The sequence below is a fragment of the Lissotriton helveticus genome, chromosome 3_1 (assembly GCF_964261635.1).
Source record: "Lissotriton helveticus chromosome 3_1, aLisHel1.1, whole genome shotgun sequence".
NCBI classification, from domain to species: domain Eukaryota; kingdom Metazoa; phylum Chordata; class Amphibia; order Caudata; family Salamandridae; genus Lissotriton; species Lissotriton helveticus.
The window spans coordinates 703,119,032-703,143,375 of NC_136061.1; positions in this window are offsets into that span (position 1 = coordinate 703,119,032).

Below are 24,344 nucleotides of genomic sequence, written 5' to 3' on the forward strand. Positions count from 1 at the left end.
AAGTTATAGGCTAAGAAGAGTAAATTACAACTTTGTTAGTTATGACAATCAATTGTTTATTCAAAGATTTATCATTTCTTTAGTTGCAGGGATTCATAGATTCATCTTTTCCAATGTTTTTGTTCGACCACAAGAAAATCATTGTCGGTGATTTCAAAAAATGCTCCGATGCATTTCGGGCAAAAAGTGCCCTTTGTCAAGGAGCTCTGTGAACACAATAAAACGCTATTACAATTCAGAACATAACTCAAATGGGATTGCATTAATATTGATTACATTTTTCTCGGTGTACGGAGACATGCGTGAAAAACGTGCATTGTGTTGGGTAGAATGATATCTATATACCTTATAAACCAGTGTGGGTGGCTAACAAAAGGGGGTGCATCGGTCGTGAGGGGCAGAAAGATCAAGGAAAGCACTTACATTACCGGGTCATAGAAGGTGATGTGCCTCTGTTAACAAAGGGGAAACATTCATATTAGATGCGGTTTGGACCCGAAGTTAGAAACTAACGTGGGTCTATGTTGATGATCCGACTTACTTAAGGGTGTAGGAAAGGGTAGGTCAATTCAGGATTCCACGACAGAGTTGTACGTAGTTCGCGGAATGTTAGCGGAGTGAGAGGGTGTTGGTTAAAGGGCAGCTCGCGGAGTGTCGGTCATGTGATTAGGTCGTGAAGACGAAAAAGGGACTAAGGTGTGACGGTGAATGTGGCGGCCATCTTAGAGTTGGGTGTGTGGTGTATGCTGCTGGTCTAGGGAGTGCAGGGAGCACGGGGGAATGTAAACTATATGCAATGTTTATACTCAAGCTGGGGTTACAAAAGATACGGTGTGAAACATGTGTACCGCGCAGGGTACTACAGGAAACAACTAAATTCAATTCGGTCATTAAGACCGTATGGCTTCATCGCCTGTAGTCTATAGATCCAAACTGTCTCACGTTGTAGAAGTATTTTGTTGTTATCTTTTCCTTCCTTTATGCAGACAGTTTCTAGCACCAGGAATTTCAACTGGGCCACGTTGTGATTGAGTTCATTGAAATGCATTGCAATGCTTGATTTTTGATTTTTGGTGCGGATGTTAGATTTATGCTCGTTTAAGCAGACTTTTATTTTTCTGGTAGTTTTGCCCACATATATCATGCCACATGGGCATTTGAGTAGATAGATCAAGTTGGTTGAATCGCATGTTGCATCCACGTGCAATTTGATTTGGAACCCTCTCATGGGGTGGCTTATACTGTTTCCCTTAATGATATTGTTGCAGCTGTTGCAATTATGGCACGGACGTGTGCCGGTGTGGGAAAGTTGTTCCATGGGTTGTTTTGACAAGATTTCTTTCAGATTTTCAGTCCTGGTATATGCAAAGATCTGGGGATTTTCAAATAGGTTACCAAAGTCGGGTTCAGATGACAGTATGCGCCGTTGCCTTAGGATAATGCTCTTGTATGTTTTGCTGGAAGTATAGTATCTGGAAACTAGTACTGTCCTTTTCTCCTCTTTTTTCGTGGATCCTTTGAGGGCTTCCTGACGTGTGATGGTAGATACTTTTTTAATGGCTTCTGTTATAGTCTCTTGTGGGTAACCTCTGTTAAGGAACCTTGTGGCCATTTCTTCCATTTGAATCGTGCATGTTTCAGGGTTTGATACGATTCGTTTTATCCGTAGCATCTGACTGCATGGCAGATTTCTTTTGAGGGAGTTTTGGTGGAAACTTGTATGGTGTACTGTATTGTTTCGATCTGTTGTTTTGCGGAAAAGGTCTGTTTCCAACCCTTTTTCAGTGATTTTAACCAAGATGTCAAGAAAGGTGATTTTATGTTCATCGATGTTCCATCTAAGGATGATGCGGTTGTCTTTGGTGTTCAAGTCAGTCAAGGCTGTCTCTAAATTTTCGCGGGTGTTTTTCCAGATAAAGAATAAATCGTCGATGTAACGAACATATAGCTTTAAGTTATCTGTCCAGTTTGGGTTGGCGTAGATGTGGGTGGACTCGAATTCTGCCATATAGATGTTTGCGTAGGTCGGTGCTGCGCAATTGCCCATTGACATGCCGGACATTTGGAGGTACCACTGTTGGTCGTGCGTGAAATAGCTGTGATACAGTGTGAATATCATGAGCTCCATAAGGAAAGTTTGTAAGGAGTCCGTGATGTTGCTGTTCAGTAGAGCTTTTTCTATTGCCTCGATGCCACCTCCATGCGGGATGGATGTGTAGAGGCTTTTAACGTCGGCGGTGCAAAGGATCAGATGTTCCTCAGTTGCTATGTCTGTTTCAGAGAGTCTTTTGAGAAATTCGGTAGTATCTTTAATGTAGCTTTTGAGGTTCGTGACCATTGGATGCAAGTGTCAATCTAGGAATTCACCTATCGGCTCGTGGAGGGACCCTCTGTTTGACACAATGGGTCGAAACGGGGGGTCCTTCAGATTTTTATGGATCTTGGGGAGCATGGTTATGGTCGGACTTTTTGGGTGTTCCACAATAAGGTATTTTTTAGTGCGGTCATCGATGATACCATCCTCGTGTGCTTTTATGACAAGATCTGTTAGTTCGGATTTGTATTGTTCAGTAGGATTGCCACTTAGTCGCATATAGGTTTCAGGATCAGCGATGTGTTCCTTGATTTTTGATTCGTACATGCTGGTATTGAGGACGACTAGGGCACCGCCCTTATCTGCTTTGAGGCATTTGATTGCTTTGTTGCTTGCAATCTTTTTTAAGGTGTCTTTGTCCTTCATGGTGATGTTTTGTTTAGTTTTTTTTGAGAAGTTGATTTTTGATATATCTTGTTTTACGAGTGTTTCGAAGGTGTCGACACTCTTGTGGCTACACGGTGGCATGCATGTGCTGGTTGTTTTTAGGCCAAGTAGTTGATCGGGTTTTGTTTCAATGGCTGGTGGTAGTACGTTTTCAAAAAAATGCTTTAAGCGTAATTTCCGAGTGAGTTTGAAGGTGCTTAATTCTAGTTCAAGGAGATTTGTGGAACTGGTAGGTATGAAAGATGTTCCTTTCTGCAGAAGTTTCGTTTCATGTGCAGTTAGCACCGTGTCGAAAATATTTATTATTAGCGATTCTTCTTCGCCTTGGGTTTCTTTATGATTTTGGTTTGGGGTTGAACTTCTTCCAGTTCTCTTTCCTGATCTTTTTCCCCGCCGGGGTCGTCTGTTTCGTCCGGTCCTGCCTCTAAAAAAGGCCCTGATGTTGAAGGGCTGTCGTTGGTTTGACCAGGCTTTTGTCTAGGGTCTCGGGGTTCACCTGATGTAGTGGGTTCCAGGGTGGTTTTTCTGGGTGGGCGATTAGTGCTTTCACTCTCTGAGGATGACGTGTCCGTATTTTGGTTGTAAGGTTTGTTGCGGCGGCGCTGGGCATATACGTCAGCCCAGGTATATACCTCTCCTAACTTGTAGTCGAGGGTATCACGACGAAATTTGCGAATTTTGCGGTTGTTTATTTCCTTGGTATGTTTCTCGAGTTGTGTGTTAATGTCATCTAGGGTTTTGGTTAATTCCTCCGGTGTGATAAATTCCTCTAGTTCTTTTTCAATTTCAGAGATTTCTTTGGATAAGTCAAGCAGAATTGTGGAAAGTTCTTCCACGATGAGGAGGATCAAATCGAAGATGCATTTATTCAAAATCGCATTCCACCTTTCCTGAAATAGTTTAGAGTTTTTGCATAGCGAAGGCTTAAGTGCAATCCGTAGTCCTCGGGGTATGCGCAGAGCTCGATGATATTTGATGAGTGTGTTAGCGTGTAGCTTTTGATTAATTCTGCGTTTTGAAAGGTAAAGTAGTTGTTTCACACATTGTTCTTTTGTGCGGCTTGAGGTGGTTTGAGTGAGGTCTTCATTAATAAGAGCGTTAATGCGTTCAGTTTCTTCAGGTCCAAAGGCAAGTATGTTGGCTCTGGCTTCGGTTGTTTTTGATATTTCCTCGTACTGCATAATGCTGTGCTTCAGGGGCGTGCTGCCTGCCTCGTGGGCGGTGCGAATGATATGAGATTGATGATTGAAGGCGTGGCGCACAGCTAGTGTTATTTTGAAATTTCATGTGATTTTTGGATGATTTTAAAAGAGTTTCGGGTGCTCCAACAAGTGAGGTAACCGTCCGTGTACGTCGTGATTAGTTACTGGTTGAGTGCGTTACAAGAGGTGTAAACGCATCCTTGAAACTGGACACTCCCATCAGGTTCGTCATACAAAGACAGACTCCTTTGTTAGTTATGACAATCAATTGTTTATTCAAAGATTTATCATTTCTTTAGTTGCAGGGATTCATAGATTCATCTTTTCCAATGTTTTTGTTCGACCACAAGAAAATCATTGTCGGTGATTTCAAAAAATGCTCCGATGCATTTCGGGCAAAAAGTGCCCCTTGTCAAGGAGCTCTGTGAACACAATAAAATGCTATTACAATTCAGAACATAACTCAAATGGGATTGCATTAAAATTGATTACATTTTTCTCGGTGTACGGAGACATGCGTGAAAAACGTGCATTGTGTTGGGTAAAATGATATCTATATACCTTATAAACCAGTGTGGGTGGCTAACAAAAGGGGGTGCATCGGTCGTGAGGGGCAGAAAGATCAAGGAAAGTACTTACATTCCCGGGTCATAGAAGGTGATGTGCCTCTGTAAACAAAGGGGAAACATGCATATTAGACGCGGTTTGGACACGAAGTTAGAAACTAACGTGGGTCTATGTCGATGATCCGACTCACTTGAGGGTGTAGGAAAGGGTAGGTCAATTCAGGATTCCACGACAGAGTTGTACGTAGTTCGCGGAATGTTAGCGGAGTGAGAGGGTGTTGGTTAAAGGGCAGCTCGCGGAGTGGCGGTCATGTGATTAGGTCGTGAAGACGAAAAAGGGACTAAGGTGTGACGGTGAATGTGGCGGCCATCTTAGAGTTGGGTGTGTGGTGTATGCTGCTGGTCTAGGGAGTGCAGGGAGCACGGGGAATGTAAACTATATGCAATGTTTATACTCAAGCTGGAGTTACCCAAAGATACGGTGTGAAACATGTGTACCGCGCAGGGTACTACAGGAAACAACTAAATTCAATTCGGTCATTAAGACCTTATGGCTTCATCGCCTGTAGTCTATAGATCCAAGCTGTCTCACGTTGTAGAAGTATTTTGTTGTTATCTTTTCCTTCCTTTTTGCAGACAGTTTCTAGTACTAGGAATTTCAACTGGGCCACGTTGTGATTGAGTTCATTGAAATGCATTGCAATGCTTGATTTTTGATTTTTGGTGCGGATGTTAGATTTATGCTCGTTTAAGCGGACTTTTATTTTTCTGGTAGTTTTGCCCACATATATCATGCCACATGGGCATTTGAGTAGATAGATCAAGTTGGTTGAATCGCATGTTGCATCCACGTGCAATTTGATTTGGAACCCTCTCATGGGGTGGCTTATACTGTTTCCCTTAATGATATTGTTGCAGCTGTTGCAATTATGGCACGGACGTGTGCCGGTGTGGGAAAGTTGTTCCATGGGTTGATTAGACTATAACAGAAGCCATTAAAAAAGTATCTACCATCACACGTCAGGAAGCCCTCAAAGGATCCACGAAAAAAGAGGAGTAAAGATCAGTACTAGTTTCCAGATACTCTACTTCCAGCAAAACATACAAGAGCATTATCCTAAGGCACTGGCGCATACTGTCATCGGAACCCGACTTTGGTAACCTATTTGAAAATCCCCAGATCTTTGCATATACCAGGACTGAAAATCTGAAAGAAATCTTGTCAAAACAACCCATGGAACAACTTTCCCACACCGGCACACGTCCATGCCATAATTGCAACAGCTGCAACAATCTCATTAAGGGAAACAGTATAAGCCACCCCATGAGAGGGTTCCAAATCAAATTGCACGTGGATGCAACATGCGATTCAACCAACTTGATCTATCTACTCAATTGCCCATGTGGCATGATATATGTGGGCAAAACTACCAGAAAAATAAAAGTCTGCTTAAACGAGCATAAATCTAACATCCGCACCAAAAATCAAAAATCAAGCATTGCAATGCATTTCAATGAACTCAATCACAACGTGGCCCAGTTGAAATTCCTGGTGCTAGAAACTGTTTGCAAAAAGGAAGGAAAAGATAACAACAAAATACTTCTACAACGTGAGACAGCTTGGATCTATAGACTACAGGCGATGAAGCCATACGGTCTTAATGACCGAATTGAATTTAGTTGTTTCCTGTAGTACCCTGCGCGGTACACATGTTTCACACCGTATCGTTTGTAACCCCAACTTGAGTATAAACATTGCATATAGTTTACATTTCCCCATGTTCCCTGCACTCCCTAGACCAGCAGCATACACCACACACCCAACTCTAAGATGGCCGCCACATTCACAGTCACACCTTAGTCCCTTTTTCGTCTTCACGACCTAATCACATGACCGCCACTCCACGAGCTGCCCTTTAACCAACACCCTCTCACTCCGCTAACATTCCGCGAAATACGTACAACTCTGTCGTGGAATCCTGAATTGACCTACCCTTTCCTACACCCTCTAGTAAGTCGGATCATCGACATAGACCCACGTTAGTTTCTAACTTCGGGTCCAAACCGCATCTAATATGCATGTTTCCCCTTTGTTTACAGAGGCACATCACCTTCTATGACCCGGGAATGTAAGTGCTTTCCTTGATCTTTCTGCCCCTCACGACCGATGCAACCCCTTTTGTTAGCCACCCACACTGGTTTATAAGGTATATAGATATCATTCTACCCAACACAATGCACGTTTTTTATGCATGTCTCCGTACACCGAGAAAAATGTAATCAATTTTAATGTAATCCCATTTGAGTTATGTTCTGAATTGTAATAGCATTTTATTGTGTTCACAGAGCTCCTTGACAAAGGGCACTTTTTGCCCAAAATGCATCGGAGCATTTTTTGAAATTACCGACAATGATTTTCTTGTGGTCGAACAAAAACATTGGAAAAGATGAATCTATGAATCCCTGCAACTAAAGAAATGATAAATCTTTGAATAAACAATTGATTGTCATAACTAACAAAGGAGTCTGTCTTTATATGACGAACCTTATGGGAGTGCCCAGTTTCAAGGATGCGTTTACACCTCTTGTAACGCACTCAACCAGTAACTAATCACGACGTACACGGAGGGTTACGTCACTTGTTGGAGCACCGAAACTCTATTAAAATCATCCAAAAATCACATGAAATTTCAAAATAACACTAGCTGTGCGCCACCCCTTCAATCCTCAATCTCGTAAATTACAACTTTCTCATCTAATTGGATGTATTATCTAGTTTTCAGGTGCTCCTGTAGAAGAACTTAATAATAGTCAGATGGGTGAGTAGTCAATAAAGATCGGAGCATGAATCACTACCCAAGGCAGCATCTTCTTCTTCTTTGTTATTTTGTGCCAATCCCCTTTCCCTCCTCAGGACCTTAGGGTATCCAGTGATATTGGTTATCCATGGGGGGTGGCGGGGTTGAGAGAGGCATTGGGAGAACTCATCATTCTGTTCCTGTGCAAGTACCAGGTAAGGCTTCTAACAGAGAGGAAACAAGCTAATTGCGCTGTGAAGATAGGAGGGGTATTGGCAGCACAACAGACCATGGATGGTAGGGGAGAGGGGGCAGGAGCAACACACCAGCCATGCAGTACAGGCAAGAGAGTCTGTGGCAATATAAATGAGCATTGAGGGCAGAGGGTAGCAGCAGTGGCAGTACAAAGATAAATGCCAACAGACCCGTTTAAAGCAGGAGACTCCCGATGCTGTAAAACCCAAATGAGCTTTATTTTATCTGCCTCCTGCTTAAAATCTCCTCTTTTTCAATTTAGTCAATGGGGAAAATCAATTCCCCAGTTTCATTTCAAAATCTCACTCTTCCCAAGTTCAAAATGTTGGCAAGTAAGGTAAATTGGATCACTTAGGGCAGGAAGAATGGGGTATATACTGGGACTTTGATAACAGAGGGAAGGAGAGAGGTGGGTAAAGGAACCAAACTGATCTTAGGGGGGAGGCATCAGGGGTTGCAGCACCATAATACACCACACAGGGCAAGCAAGAAGGCAGTGCATCACAACGGACCATGGAAAGTAATAGGGAGGGGACAGGACAAAGAACATGGACAACAGAGTACAGAGGGGATAGAGGCAAGGGCAGCAAGCTGACCATACTGGACAAACATGAAGGACAGTTGTAGCATAATAGACAATGATGTGCAGGAGGGAGGGGACAGGGGAACAACAATGGACCAAACAAGGCAGGAGGGAGGGGATAGGGGTCTGCACATGGAAAAATGGAGAGCTGGGGGCAAGAGGGCAGGGCAAGAGCAGCAAGCTGACCATGGAGGGCAGGTGGGATGGACACTGGAAGTACAACACACCTTGGAGGGCAGCAGTGAGATTATAATGGCATACACACAGACAATGTCTGGGGGGTGGTGGGAGGGGGTCAGGGCAGCACACTGATCACACAGGGCTGGTGGGAGGGGTTGTGGCAGCACAGAAGACCATGCATGTCAAGCGGGAGGGTCAGTGGCAGCACAACAGTCATGGTGGGGTGGATGGAGCGTAAATGGGCATGCACAAAGGACCGTGGAGGACAGAAGGGAGAGGTAGGGGCTGGGCACAGGCAAACGCAGGTAGGGTAAGTGGCTTCACAACAGATCATGCAGGATAGGCAGGAGGGGCAGTTGCAGCACAACAGAGCATGGAGGGCACAGCAGAGAGTGGCTGCAAAATTGTCAGGACTTTTCAAAGACATGAACCCTCTCTTTGCCCTATAAGTACTCAGAACCCTCTGGTATCGAACAAGATCACAAAAATGCTGAGTTGGAGCGAGGCCTGGAAGAACAAAAACTCCAAGATGGCCGACGCTTCAACAGAAGCAACGTTGTAGTCGTTTTAGTAATCTCTGGAATTCCATGTGAAGCGATCAACTTAGAGCGTTGGAGCACTTCACCTGAATTCAAGACCCGTTCGGATGTGTTAGGTTTGTGTCCATAGTTAGCTTAGTTAGGTATTCCTTTTCAAAAACTATTATTCTCGTACCTGTTGTTTTTAGCGTTTTCCTGGTTCCATCGGAGACAATAATAATACCAGTATCCAAGACGAATGCTTCCGTGCAGTTCACCTCCTCAGAGGAAGTGTTTACCAGTGGCTCATGTGCAGTAGTTGAAATCTTAAAAACGCTAACTGCTGTTCGTATTTATCCTTATATAATGATTTCCTCTAAGTGAGGGTTATTTCAAGACTCATGCGAAGTAGCTAAATTCCCCAAAGACGACTAGACCGCTACATGGTTATTTGAGACACAGTTGCCGATTCAAGACATCCTCGATGACGAAGAGATTCCTGAGCGAAGTCGAACAGAGACATTCCCGATGTTTGGCCTGCAATCATGAGCTAAGTTATTCCTCTTAATAGTCGTAGTGTATTAAGATCTAAAGGTTAGAAAAAATAAATAATTAAAGGTGAAAACTTACGAGATATATCCAGAGTCAATACCTACAAGGAGAAAGAATAAGATACATATTAATATACGATCTAGTGGAGAAGAAAAGAGATACATTAGGTATGTACACATTCATTTAGGGAATATAGCGAGTGAAGGAATATAGTTGACTCAAATAATGAATGTTGTTGATGTTTTCTGAAAGGAGAATAACAATTAATAATATCTCTACAATTAGAAAAATAGAAGAGAGGCTCAAGCTTAAGGTTATACTGGTGCGTTATAAATAGAGTGTAAATGTTCTGAAGTTTATTTGAGAAAAAGAAAGTCTAGTAAGAATAAGTACTTATAAGTCTTGTTGTATTCAGCCTCCAGAATTCCCATTTGAAGTGAGAAAAACTGAACACAGAGTGGGGCGGAAGCAGATACCAACAGCAGTCTCTTCTCTCTTTGTTATTTTATCCACTCCCCCGTACCCTCTGTGGGAGTCATTAACACATTTATTCTATGGTAGTGTGTGGGTGATTCTTCGGAGGTGGTATCGGGAAAAGGCATCTCTGTTCCTGCGCAAGATCTAGAAGTGGCCCTGACAGAGTGAAATGCCCACGTATTGACTTGCGCCTGAAAAGAATGGCTGAAGGTCTAGAATTGCAAAATGTAGGCGAGGCCCTACATTTAATACAAAAAGAATTAGCAGCTGTTAGGGAGGAAAACAGGGGTTTAAGACAAAAAGTTTTGGATGCAAGGAGAGAAACCATAGAGCTGGCAGCAAAAATTACTGGTTTGAATCCAACTTCCAATTTAAGATTTCCAAGTGAAGAAGGAGAATCTTTAGGTTCCACTTCAAGAGTCACCACAGACGTAGTACATTCATTATCCCCAGTAATTCCTTTAGCTCCCCCAGAGAGATTCAGTGGAGACCCTCAAAAGGCCCAAATCTTTCTAACACAATGCTCCCTGCATTTCATGTGTCGCCCTTCAATTTTTCCGGATGCAAAGTCCTGCCATACCTCAGCAGGGATGCTGCCAGCTGGTCTATGCCCTTGGTTACTCGGGATGACACTCTTCTTTATAACTTTGAAGACTTTAAAAATGAATTTTTGAGAATATTTGAATCGTCGAAGACTTTCACAAGCCACGGACAACGAACTCTTAGAATTGAAGCAATGCAACAAGGATTTAGTGGCCTATTTGGCCCAGTTCAATAAGTTGGTGGTTGAGACGGACTGGCCAGAGTGCAAGAGGGCAGCAGTTTTCTATAATGGGCTGAAGGATGAACTGAAGGATGTTCTAGCCCAAATTCTGAATAGACCTACTGATGTGTCAGCCTTGATCGATTTGGTTCTGGAAATCGATTTTCGTCAAAGTGAGAGAAGAGGAGAGAAACGGAAGGATTTCAGATTTATTACTCCAAGGTTTCATAGAAGCAAAAGTGACTCAACAAGAATTCCAGAGAATCAATCTGGAACAGAACCCATGCAGATTGGAACAGTACAGGGGCCTCTAACCAAAGAAGAAAAGGACAAGAAACGTAAAATAATTTGTGCATATATTGTGGAAATAGTGGGCATTACATGAGAATATGCCTGAAGAAACCAAAAATATTTTCTAAGGAGAAGGAGAACTTCAAGCATCACCAGCAGGAGGAGTTGGACTGGTGGATGCAGAAGTAAAGGCAACTCCAGATGAACATCATTTAGCCAACACTTTACAATCCTCTTTGCCACATCTAGTGATTTCAATGGAATTAAAATGTAGAAATATTACACTTACAGAAGTCTCGGTCATGATAGATTCCGGTGCCACAGGAAACTTCTGGGACATAAAATATGCAGCAAGTATAGAGTTAAGGTCAATTTTGAAGACAAAAAGTGAACCGGTAAGAGCTGTGGATGGAACAAATCTTTTTTCCAGACCAATCACTAGTCATACGGAATAGGTTGAGTCAACATTTCAAGGAGGAAATTGAGAGACCATACAGTTTAATTTGATTGATGCTCCTCAGTTTCAGATTATACTGGGTTTACCTTGGTTAACAGGGCACAATCTAAGTATCGATTGGGGAGCAAGAACTGTTAAAATGAACTCAGACTTCTGCAGAGAAAATTGTTTTGATAACCAAGAAAGGATTAAGGAATCTGGACCAGCAACTCTTTTGAGTGAACAAGAAATTTCTGTGTGTGTGATACACACCAGTGAAATTCCGCCTGAATACAAGGAATTTGAAGAGGTTTTCAACGAGAGCGAGGCTGTGAAGTTACTGCCACATCGGCCATTCGACTGCAGAATAGATTTAGAACCTGGAGCCCATTTGCCGTGCAGTCGAGTATATGCCTTGACAGAGAAGGAGAATCAGCACCTAAGAGAATACATTAGGAAGTATTTAGCCAACGGCTTTATCCGCCCCTCCCAGTTCCAGTCTCCTTGCCCTTATTTTTCGTTACAAAGAAGGATGGCGAGTTAAGATCTTGCATAGACTACCGAGCCATCAACAAGGTCACCATCAAGAACCGGTACCCTCTTCCTCTTATCTCAGTACTTTTGGATCAAGTGAAAGAAGCGCAAATTTATACCAAGTTAAATCTTCGAGGTGCATACCATTTGATCCGAGTACGAGAAGGAGATGAGTGGAACACAGCGTTTCGAACAAACTTAGGATTGTAAGAATACCAGGTCATGCCATATGGACTATGCAACGCGCCAGCAGCCTTCCAGCACTTCATCAACAGTGTTTTGAGTGAGTACATTGATCAATGTGTTATAGTCTATATAGACAATATTTTGATCTACTCCAGAACATCCCGAACAAGTGAAGAAATGTTTTACAAAGGTTAAAGGAAAATAGCTTGTACGTGAAACTGGAATAGTGTGCTTTCAGTGTGAAGGAGGTAGAATTTCTTGGATTCATTCTCACACCATCTGGAATCACCATGGATACCAAGAAAGTTGAGGCAGTTCAGGAATGGAAATCTCCAAGCAGTGTGAAGGAATTACAAAGCTTCATTGGCTTTGCCAATTTTTATCGGAGATTTGTAAATGAATTTTCCCACAAGTTGGTTCCACTTACCCGGCTGTTGAAGGAGGGAGTTCGCTTTGAGTGGACAGAAGAAGCGGAAGAGGCCTTTCGTTCGTTGAAAAAGAAGTTCACCACTGCGCCAATCTTATTGCATGCTGACCCTAATGAACCTTTCTATTTGGAAACGGATGCTTCAGATCTAGCTGTTGGAAGTGTTCTCTCACAAAGACACAAGAGATCTGGGCAACTTCATCCGGTGGCATATAGATCAAGGAAATTAACTCCAGCGGAAATCAACTACAACATCACTGAAAAAGAGCTGTTGGCAATAAAAGACACCTTTAATGAGTGGAGACACTACTTAATGGGAGCTAGGCACACGGTGACAGTGTTCACAGAACATAGAAACCTAAAATTCCTGAAGTCTGCTAAAACACTTACCGAGACAGCTCCATTTGTCATTGTACTTTGCAGATTACGACTTCGTGATAACTTTTCGACCTGGAACTAGAAATGGAAAAGCTGACGCCTTGTCAAGGTTAGACATGCAGAAGTTTGAAGATAATCAAGAACCAAAAACGATCATTCCACAACATAAAATTGTTGGAGCGGTGAGTCAGGAAACAATGGAAGAAAAGGTGAAGAAGGTGATGTCTCAGAAAGAAATGTTGGAGTGGGCAGCACAAGAACCATCAAGTGGAGTCCAACAGGGGTTACCTTGGCGGAAAGGAAAATGATATTTGCCCACTCAAGAGCTTCAACAACTAATTTTGGAAGACTGTCATGACACTCGTTTAGCTGCACACAAGGGTATATTGAAGACTGAAGAGTTAGTCAGAGAAACTATTGGTGGGCACAAATGACAAAGGATTTTCACTCTTATGTAGACACGTGCGGAATCTGTGCTCGGGGAAAATCGGAGCAGCAATTACCCATGGGGCTCCTCCAACCAATGCCTACACCCCCACATCCTTGGCACACAGTTACTGTAGACTTAATAGTAGACTTACCTTCTAGTCAAGGATTTAACACTGTATTGGTATTTGTGGATGCATTCACAAAATGGTACCCTTTGTTGCCTTAAAGAAGGTTCCAATGGCAAAAGAATTATCTGCTCTCTTTGGTGAACATATACTACGAGCTCATGGTTTACCTCAGGTGATAGTTTCTGATCGAGATTCTCGATTCCTCTCTCACTTTTGGAAAGCATTTTTGGAAGGGTTGGGAATAGAAATAAAATGTTCCATTAGCTATCACCCAGAGACTGATGGGAAGACAGAAAGGGTCAACCAGGAATTAGAACAATACTTGAGACTGTTCTTGTTGGATCTAGAAGGGGATTGGCCAGAGTATTTGTGGGCTGATGAATTTGCTCACAATAATGCTAAACATGTTTCTACTGGTTTCTCTCCTTTCTATCTGAACTATGGTAGACATCCTAACTCTTCCGTAATAAGTAGAGAGATTCCAGTTCCGGCAGTACAAGATGAAGTACAAAATCTAGCAAAGGTCTATCAAACTGCCATAACTTTAGCCACAGAAAGGTACAAAAAATATGCAGACAAAATAAGAAAAGAAGGTCCAAGGCTGCTAGTTGGAGACTTAGGGGCCCATTAGGATCGCGGACGGACTTGAGTCCGTCCACGACCCCTGAGGAGGAGGGAACGTCCACATGGCTGCGGCGGTCCTTCCGAGCAGATTAGGATGTGACCGCCAGGGCGGTCACATCCTCTATCTTTAACATTGCTGCAAGGTTAAACATGCATGCATCGCATTTGCATGCACAAAGCGGCAGGCACCGCGCAGTGCCTGCTGCTTTGTGTACGCAAATGCAGGAGGGTACCATAGGTACCCGCCATGTGCACCCCCCACCCCCGTTCACCCAGGGGGCCCGCAACGGGCCCCCGAAATGAAATTCCGTATGCCTTTCCATGGCGGAAATGCCGCTGTGGAAAGGCATAGGACCACCAACATCCTAATATACCTGGCGGTGTCTGATAGACACCGCCAGACATATTAGAGCTTTTCTGCCGCGGTCGGAAGGCGACCGCGGCGGAAAAGCTGCAGACGGTCTTCCTGACCCCCCAGCCATCCTAATCTGGCGGGGGGTCTTTGAAGGCTCCACTGCGGTTTTTCCGCATCCTCCGGGCCGGCGGACACTCCCGGAGGATGCGGAAAAACCGCAATCCTAATCGGCCCCAAAGTTTGGTTGAATGCCAAGAACCTTTGATTAAAAGGGGATAGGAAGTTTCAACCAAGATTTGTAGGTCCTTATCCAATTGAAAAAATAATAAACCCTGTGACTTATCGCTTACCACAAGAAATGAAAATTCACCCAGTTTTTCATGTCTCTCTGCTAAAAAAGGCATCCCCAGATTTAAGACTTAAACTCCCTCCTAATTCAGTGCAGCTAGAGTCAGGAGAAGAATTTGAAGTTAAAAGAATTCTAGATTCCAAGAAATCTAAACTAACACTCTATTATTTGGTGGACTGGAAAGGCTATGGTCCAGAAGAGCGATCTTGGGAGACAAATTCAGATGTTCATTCCCCCCCGTTTGGTGTGAGTCTTTCATCAAAAAGTTCCTAAGAAGCCAAGATTGGAAGGACCTCCTTTGTGAGGGGGTACTGTCAGGACTTTTCAAAGACATGAATCATCTCTTTGCGCTATAAGTACTCAGAACCCTCTGGTATTGAAAAAGATCACGAAAACGCTGAGTTGGAGCAAGGCCTGGAAGAACAAAAACTCCAAGATGACCGACGCTTCAACAGAAGCAACGTTCTAGTCTTTTTAGTAATCTCTGGAATTCTATCTGAAGCGCTCAACTTAGAACGTTGGCGCACTTCACCTGAATTCAAGACCCGTTCGGATGTGTTAGGTTTGTGTCCATAGTTAGCTTGGTGAGGTATTCCTTTTCAAAAACTATTATTCTCGTACCTGTTGTTTTTAGTGTTTTCCTGGTTCCGTCGGAGACAATATTAATACCAGTATCCAAGGCGAATGCTTCCGTGCAGTTCACCTCCTCAGAGGAAGCGTTTACCAGGGGCTGATGCGCAGTAGTTGAAATCTTAAAAACGCTAACTATTGTTCGTATTTATCCGTATATAATGATTTCCTCTAAGTGAGTGTTATTTCAAGACTCATGCGCAGTAGCTAAATTCCCCAAAGACGACTAGACTGCTACACGGTTATTTGAGACACCGTTGCCGATTCAAGACCTCATCGACGACGAAGAGATTCCTGAGCGAAGTCGAACAGATACATTCCCGACATTTGGCCTGCAAGTCATGAGCTAAGTTATTCCTCTTAATAGTCGAAGTGTATTAAGATCTAAAGGTTAGAAAAAATAATTAAAGGTGAAAACGTACGTGAGATATATTCAGAGTCAATACCTGCAAGGAGAAAGAATAAGATACATATTAACATATGATCTAGTGGAGAAGAAAAGAGATACATTAGGTATGTAAACATATAGCGAGTGAGGGAATATAGCTGACTCAATTAATTAAGGTTGTTGATATTTTCTGAAAGGAGAATAAGAACTAATAATATCTCTACAATTAGAAAAATAGAAGAGAGGCTCACGCTGAAGGTTACACTGGTGCGTTATGAATAGAGTGTTCTGAAGTTTATGTGAGAAAAAGAAAGTCTAGTAAAAATAAGTACTTATAAGTATTGTTGTATTCAACCTCCAGAATTCCCACTTGAAGTGAGAAAAACTGAACGCAGAGTGGGGTGGAAGCAGATACCAACAGCAGTCTCTTCTCTCTTTGTTAGTTTATCCACTCCCCCTTCCCCCCGTGGGAGTCATTAACACATTTATTCTATGGTAGTGCCTGGGTGATTCTTCGGAGGTGGTATCGGGAAAAGGCATCTCTGTTCCTGCATAAGATCTAGAAGTAGCCCTGACAACAATGGACCATGGGGGACAGGAGGGAGGAGATATGGGCATGTAGCTTGAACAGGAAGGGTGGAGGTAGCAGGGACAGGTGGCAGCCTTCTGAGCATGCTAGGCAGGTGGGAGAGACAGTGGCAGCAGCTCAACAGAAAATTAAGAGTAGATGGGGCAGGGGCATGCACACAGACATTGGAGGGCAGGGGGAAGGAGAGAAGGGGCAGCAAGCTAAGCACAGAAGCTCAACAGGAGTGCCATGATGGGGCACAGAATAGGACAACAAGCAGGAGGAGTGGGTAGGGACATCAAGCTGAATGGAGGTCAGTGGCAGCACATCAGACCATTCAGGGAAGGAGGGAGGGGGCAGGTGCTTGGACTTGGCTAATAGAGGGTAGGGAGAAGGTAGATGGGGGAGCAATCTAACTGTTTAGGCAGGTTGAAGGGCAGTGACAAAACAACGGCCACACATGGCTGCAATGAGGAAGCAGGGGATAGGATTAAGGTATCTGGAGCATCAAACTTGGATGGGAGCAGTACAATGCCAGGGCCAGGCCCTGCATTTAACTCCTTCCCCCACAATGCATTGCTATTGGCATCCTCCCGTAAAATATCGCTTATCACCCAAAAAATAATACTCACCATGAACCTTAAAAATCCCCTTGTCACTCAAGAACTATTACCCACTCTAAACTCTAAAAATTCCCTTGCCACCCAAAAACCCTTACCCACCCTAAACCCTAAGATTGCCCTTGCCAAACAAAAACCCAAACCCACCCTTAGCACTAAAAATCCCCTTGACACCCAAACCCCAATACCCTCCCTCAGACCTAATGTCACCATTGCCACCTGAAAACTCATACCCACCCTAAACCCTAAAAATTCCTGTGCCACCCAAAAACTCATACCCACCTAAACCCTAAAATTATTCTTGCCTCCCAAAAACACATACCTACCCTAAACCCAAAAACCTCCCTTGCCATCCAAAAATCCAAACCCACCCTAAAAATGCCCTTGCCACACAAAAACCCATACCCACCCTAAACCCTAACATTACCCTTGCAACCCAAAAACCCATATCTACCCTAAACTGTAACATTATCCTTCCACTCAAAAATACATACACACCTTAAACCCCAATTCCCCACCCCTTTGCAAAAGTTAAAAAATAAGGAAAATCTCTTAAAAAACTAAAGGTTACAAGGATGTTTTAGTTAGGAAATAGAATTTGAAAACTCATAGAAATTCACTGAAAAAAAACAAAGGTTGCAGGGAGGTTGTAGTTAGGAAATAGAATAAAAAAAACCTTAGAAATTAGCTGAAAAGAATAAAGGGCGTTATAGTTAGGCTCGGATTTCACTCGTACAAAATCAGTGATGTCATGAGTGATGTCACTGACCATGTCATGAGTGAGGTAATATGTGAGTTTAAAAACTGTGAATTACTGGGGCGTAAGTTATAGTTAGCTTAGGTAACTATAACTGCTGAATTTCACTGGTGTTGGACGAGTGAAATCTGAGCCCAACTCAAACGTCCCTGTAAATTTGTTTTTTTCTGTGAATTTCTAAGGTTTTTTTAATTCTATTTTCTTCTTCCATGGGATGGATGGAGCCACATTCAGTGGAGTGAGGCGGACTGTAGTCAGAACCTGTCGGCTAACACTTGCAAAACCTGACAGCTAAATAGATGTTTTATTATTTTAGGATCATGTCAAATTTGGGTTCTTTTCCCCTGTATATGCTTTTTGGTGGCTAGGTTGTTGCCTTGGGCTGTCTGTCCTTGGTGCAGTTTTATCATGTATTGTAATCTTTTTAACACTTTCCATGTTGCTGTGCTGTTATATTGTTTTATTTGATTTTTTTTTTCCATACTGCTGCTGATTTACTGATGGTATGCATACCCACAGATGAGCCCAGGTGCACTTTGGGTATATATTAATTATATTTGCATAATTCTATCTCTAGAATGCGAAATGTTTTTTGTTTGGGGAAGTGGCTCCAGCCAGGGCTAGCAGTCATGTTATATTTGTTCCCCACAGCTCCTCCTTTCTATGACATGGTCAACAGCCTTCATTTTGTGAAACCAGTGTGTGCCTCATAGGCCACCATTTAGTCCTTGTTGTCCATGCTTTCTCCTGCCAGTCATTTTATGGAACCAGTTATGCAACTTTTAAAAGGTTTTTGCTAGGAGCATTGATTGTCGTGGTCCTTTGGAAGACCATATACTTTTTGTTCACTATTCAGTTTTTTCATATATACTTTCAGTTACATTTATTTGCGGTTGTGGCTGCATGTAGGAGTCTGTAGGTAATTGTTGTTGTTTTTAATTAATTTAATATTTTCCAGACTCCCTCTGGTGACCCGTGGAGTCCTATAAACCCTGGGGCGCCACAAGAAATTTACTTTCCTGTCATCCTCACACGTTCTGCCTCATGAGCTGGACCCTTTAGGCAATAGTGAATGTTTTTTCTAATTAAATAATTAATTTTGGAAGCCTTACTCTTACTCCCATAGGGGTCCATCCATGGGGTCTGAATGGACAGCAGGTATTTATTAATTAATGGAATTAATTATTATCACCCTTCTCTTCTCTTCCAAGTCTCATGGGCCCTTGAGGGACACCAGAGTTTAAACTATTTGCCACTCTCCCCTTGGATCCTATAGGAAATATAGGGAAGTGACACCTGATGTTAGTATTTAGCTTTTCATTAATGTAAGTAGTGCTCTGTCTACCCAAATAGTTTATGTGTGGGTATGTTATTGGTATGCTAATGATGACAATGATTGTATGGCACTGACTATGATGACCAAGTCCCTCTATCTTTCCACTTATTTTTTATTATCTGCAGGTGCTGAAGTCTATACTGAGATGGAGAGAAGGCTGTGAATCAGCTGACCCCAGAGGTCTCTTGGCTAAGTGCTACCTACACAAACTAAAGAAACTGACCTCCAAAGAGCAAGACTCTTGCCAAAAAAGGGTCCAGCAATTAGAAGTCTGTTGCACCCATTGGCATCAAGCTTTCATGCTTTATCCACCAAGGTGCACAGTGTACCTGCTACACCCTGTTCTGGGCAGAAATATGTTGGGAGGAGGCTCATACTATCACTAAGAAAAAAAGCAGATGTTTCTCAGCACTGCAGGGACTACGGTCATAGCTGAGACCAGTGAACCAGAAATTAAATTGTCCCAGCAAATTCAACCTTCTTAGGAAATGCACCAGCAACAAGAGTCCTTCAGGACAGAACAGGAACTTTGGCTTGCTGCACAGAAGGCTGCTGTGAGTGCTCTTCCATTGGACATATCATCTTCACCATCTCCTCTGAGGTAATTAAAGGCCACTTCCCCATCTTTCTCCAAGGCCCTTTTAAGAAGATGCTGACATGTCGTGGACCACCAAATCACATCACAGGAGACAAGCAAAAATATTTTCCCAAAGTCTTATTTTTATTCAACCTACTGTTCGTCTTGTAATACCACCAGCACCAGCTTCCATTTTTTTCAAACACCCAAAAACATGTACCAAATACCATCCCTACTACAGTCACTCCATGACCTGGGGAAAGTCAAATGCTATTCTTAACTCCACCACAACAAGTTCTTCTGGCTTTGGCTCTCTGAGGAAGATCACCTGCCTGATTTGAGACTTCATTGCACTTAGACTGAATGAGGACCACATTACAGACTGCACAATTTGCTGCAAACCAGTGTGTCATTGGAAGTCAGGTGGACATTACAGTACTGGGGCCAACAGGCTATAGGAAAAACCAACATGCAATCATTTGGGAACAGCACTTCAAAAGGATAGCTGCAGCTGAGAGAGAAGAATTTAAATTTGAGCGCTAAAAGGTGGTGATGATAAAGAAGATATCCTGTTGCTCTTAGCATGCAGTCTACAGCCACATCAACTGGCCACATGGAAAAGAGAGATACCCAAGGTGTTCAGGCAGCCTACCTCTTCCACCGAGGTCACTCGAGGTGCAATCATCACAAAGAAAGCAAATACAACAACCCACTATCAAGTCCACGTTCATCAAGGAGTGGCTATACCATTAAATCCATGAGCTGGTGCAATTATACAATGAGAAACTGTCCAAAATGTTAGCATTTCAAATTCATCCCTATTTTTTGGGTGGAAGGAGAGGGGTTGCTTGAATTTATGGAGAACGTTTGTCCAAAATGGAAGGTTTCAAACCAAACCTATATTTCAATTGATTATGTGCCACAGCTGCACCATCAAGTGCTGGAGTTGGTAGGTGAAGGAATGAAGGAGAAGGCTGTGCAGTCCTTTCATCTTTTGGAAGACATGTCAAACAGTTTTCGAACTACAGACATCACTGCACACTGGGTCTCCTTCATGGGAGTTAACTAAAGGGTAGCTGTTAGTCTCAGCATTGCTGATACTTTCCAAGACATTGATCAACAATGTATCAGTTGAAGTGGTCTCCATGGAATAAGCACATACAGAAACCAACATCTTTGAAAAATGTAACTCGAAAGACTACAAACCCAGAGGCCTCAGCATTGGATTTGTTGCCATTGACAATGGCAATAGTCAAAGTCATGGCTGAAGGATGATAATTTTGAGTGCCATGTATGCTCATTATGCTATCCTAATTGTACTGGACTTCCTCAAAAAAAGAATTAGTAGTCAACAAAATACTGATCATTTTTTGCAGAATTTGCATACATTTCAGCCATTCATTCAAGGCTTAGAAGCAGTTGAGAATCATTCATCATGCTAATAGAGTCCCTGTAAAAGCCCCCATACAAGAGGTCCGATCACTTTGGAACACCCCCTTATACATGCTGCAATACTTGTTTGATGCAAAAACAACAATTGATGGACAGAATGCAGAACAATGTCATACATTCACCCCAGTACAGAGATCTGGGCCTAAATCCATCATTTTTTTGTTCACATCTGGCCCATATTGTGTTATGGATGAGAGAAATTAGACATTTTAATTTAAGCCAGGCTTTCCTTAGGCGGTGGACTCATCAGGAGATTTGGCCTTTTAATAACTGACCACAAAGCTGCAAATCTCTGTTAGTGTTAAAGCTTCTTGACTTGTTTGAGACAGTTATGACTCTTCTACTAGTGCCCTTCATTCTAGTTTGAAGTAGGGCATGTAGTACAATTTAGCGAAGACAGTGACGTTGTGATGGCCAATCCTGTGGCTGCTGATATCTATTTTCGGAGGTTCCATTTAGTAAATTTTAGTTTAAATTCTATGAACTGTCCGATTTTTAGAACGTATTCTGTAGAATGGGGTTTTTCACCTTCCTACTGCAACACACATGCAGATGGGTCACAACTGCCAACAGGATTGGTATCCAGAATGTGTTACAGAGTTCTTCAGAGACAACGGCAGCATACCCGGGTAAGCTTTAACACAATTGGAAAATGAGATGGAAAATGCATTGCTGTCGATTGTGAAGGAACTCACAATTTGGTGATGTGAATACACCCCTTGAACTAGATTATCTCCATTGAACTGTTGAAATGTGCAGGTTGAGCAGAATGGAGCCCCAGAAGTATCCATAATAATTCAATAGAATGTACCTAGTGTTCCCGGAACCCACCCACATCTCCACCAAAATGCCCACACCTTTCAAACTTAAAATATAGCATCCCTCACAGCCCTCCCTCAACATTTGCACTGTATGACCCCCAAAATAAAATTGCCAAGCATCCCCACATCCCACCTCAATTTAATAAGGAAGATTCAGCCAACCCTCTGTGTCTATGCTGAATGCATGCAGGATTTGTGCTCATCAACAGCTTGGTGACAGTGAGTAAGATGAGAAGTATGGTTGTTCTTCTTCCATTTCCCCAGAATTGTAGAGACCACTTGGGTGATAATAGACAATAGGGGTGTTGGATCGTACCACCAGGCTACTTTATACTCAGGAAATGCGGTGACTGTAGGAATTTGAGGAAGTTGAAGGAGGTTCTACTAACAGGTGCTGCATTTCCTCCTCTTCCCCAGAGCTGTGGAGACCTGAGGACATGTGGAAAATTGAATTGTCACCGCAACCACATTTAATTTGCCTTACTTTGGAGCTGCAAATAGTTGGTGGTGACAACATAAATTTGATGAAATTTGGATGAAGAAATCTCCTGTGTTCAATTGGAACCTGATGGAATTGTAGGGCACAATTGTTAGGTCACAGAAATGTTCAAGGACAATGATTGTATGGTGCTGTGGTGACAGCCGTACAAATCAGACTTAGCTATTAGCCTACTGAAATTGTGCAAACAATTTTTAAATTTTTTTTAGTCCAAGGAAGATATTGGAAACTGTTCTGACATAGGGCCTGATGTAGGAGCTAAAATACCGGTCGGTAACGGCCTATTTCGGCCGTTACCAACCGGTAATTAAGAATTGGCATGTAGGGGGCTTATTTTACCGATTCGGTAAATTTACCGAATCGGTAAATTTACCGAATCGGTAAAATACCGAATCGGTATTTTTACCGATTCGGAAACTTTCAGATGTAGGTGGGGCTCTTCAGAGTCCCAAAGGCCCTACAAATTTGGTATTTTACCACCCAATCCAATTGGGTGTTAAAATACCGAATTCAGGTGTGCATGCACATGTGTGCATGCACACCTAGCCATGTGACAGACAGACATGCCCTTAGGGCATGTCTGTCTGCCACATGGCGCACATGCCTATTTTTGGGGTGCCAGAGGGTGTCAAAGTGACACCCCCTGCACCCTTGCAGAATTCGGTATTTACCGATTCGGTAATTACCGAATCGGTATTTCCCATTGATTCCTATGGGCTTTACAGCCCATAGGAATCCATAGGAAATACCGATTTGGTATTTATCGAATCGGTAAATACCTAATATTACTGATTCGGTATTTCCACATCTGGAAATACCTACATCTCCCCCCTTCATATTTACCGATTCATAAATACCGAATCGGTAAAATTCGGTATTTATGAATCGGTAAATACAACTTACCTACATCTAGCCCATAGTGTGTTGTACGCCTCCAACAACCAACAGTGGAAGGAAGAAGTTTCTATGACAATCTTTTTCGCTCATTAATAATCAAAAGAAAATCATAACTACGCCTCGCATGAGGAATTAGACCAGGAATTATTATTGATAAATGTTGCAGTACAGGTATAATTATACTTTTATTTGTTTGTGACATTCTTTATTTTTCATTAATAACCACACTTTCTGCATATATAAATATCTTTGCTATGTTTATCATTACATATTTGAAGCCTTCAATCAATTCTTGCCTTGGTTGTACTTTTGTACACAACAAAAACTTGGTAGCTGCCTAACTCACAGAATAAAAGAGCATATGCATGTATTATTTAATATTTTATTATCCATGACTTCCAATCTAGATGCCTTATAATTATGAATCATGTAATTACTCTATTATTACCAGATTGTGGCGGAACAAGAATGCTTAACCTACTGAAAAGAGTCTCTATAAATAAATGCCTGCGCTGTAATGTAAACGTGCATTAAGGCAACACAATCTTGTGCAGAAATGTTTTGTGAATTACATTATATAGTATAGAATTCCTGAAAAATTACCTTTTACGTTGCTCTGCCTTCTCTCTCATAGTCACAAAGAGGACTTTGTCTAGAACAGTATGGTCAAAAGAATATTTCGAATATTCTAATACTTCTGCTCCTTATGGAAATGACTACAAACCTTCTTCAGTGATCAATGGACATCCTTCAATGCATACAAGTGGAATGACACTAGTACTGTGAAGACAAACCCCCATTGTTAACCGTATATATAAGTTAGTCGTTAGGGTTTATAATGCTCTTTTGTTTTACAAACCATTTTATTAATGTACTTTATTGAATATTGTAGGTATGAACTTTTTTATAGGCAAAGAACTGGGTTCCAGGTGGGGATGTCTGCTGTGGACAATACAATGGCATTTGTTGAAATGGCTCAGTGATCCCTTTGTTTTTTCAGTGTGCCA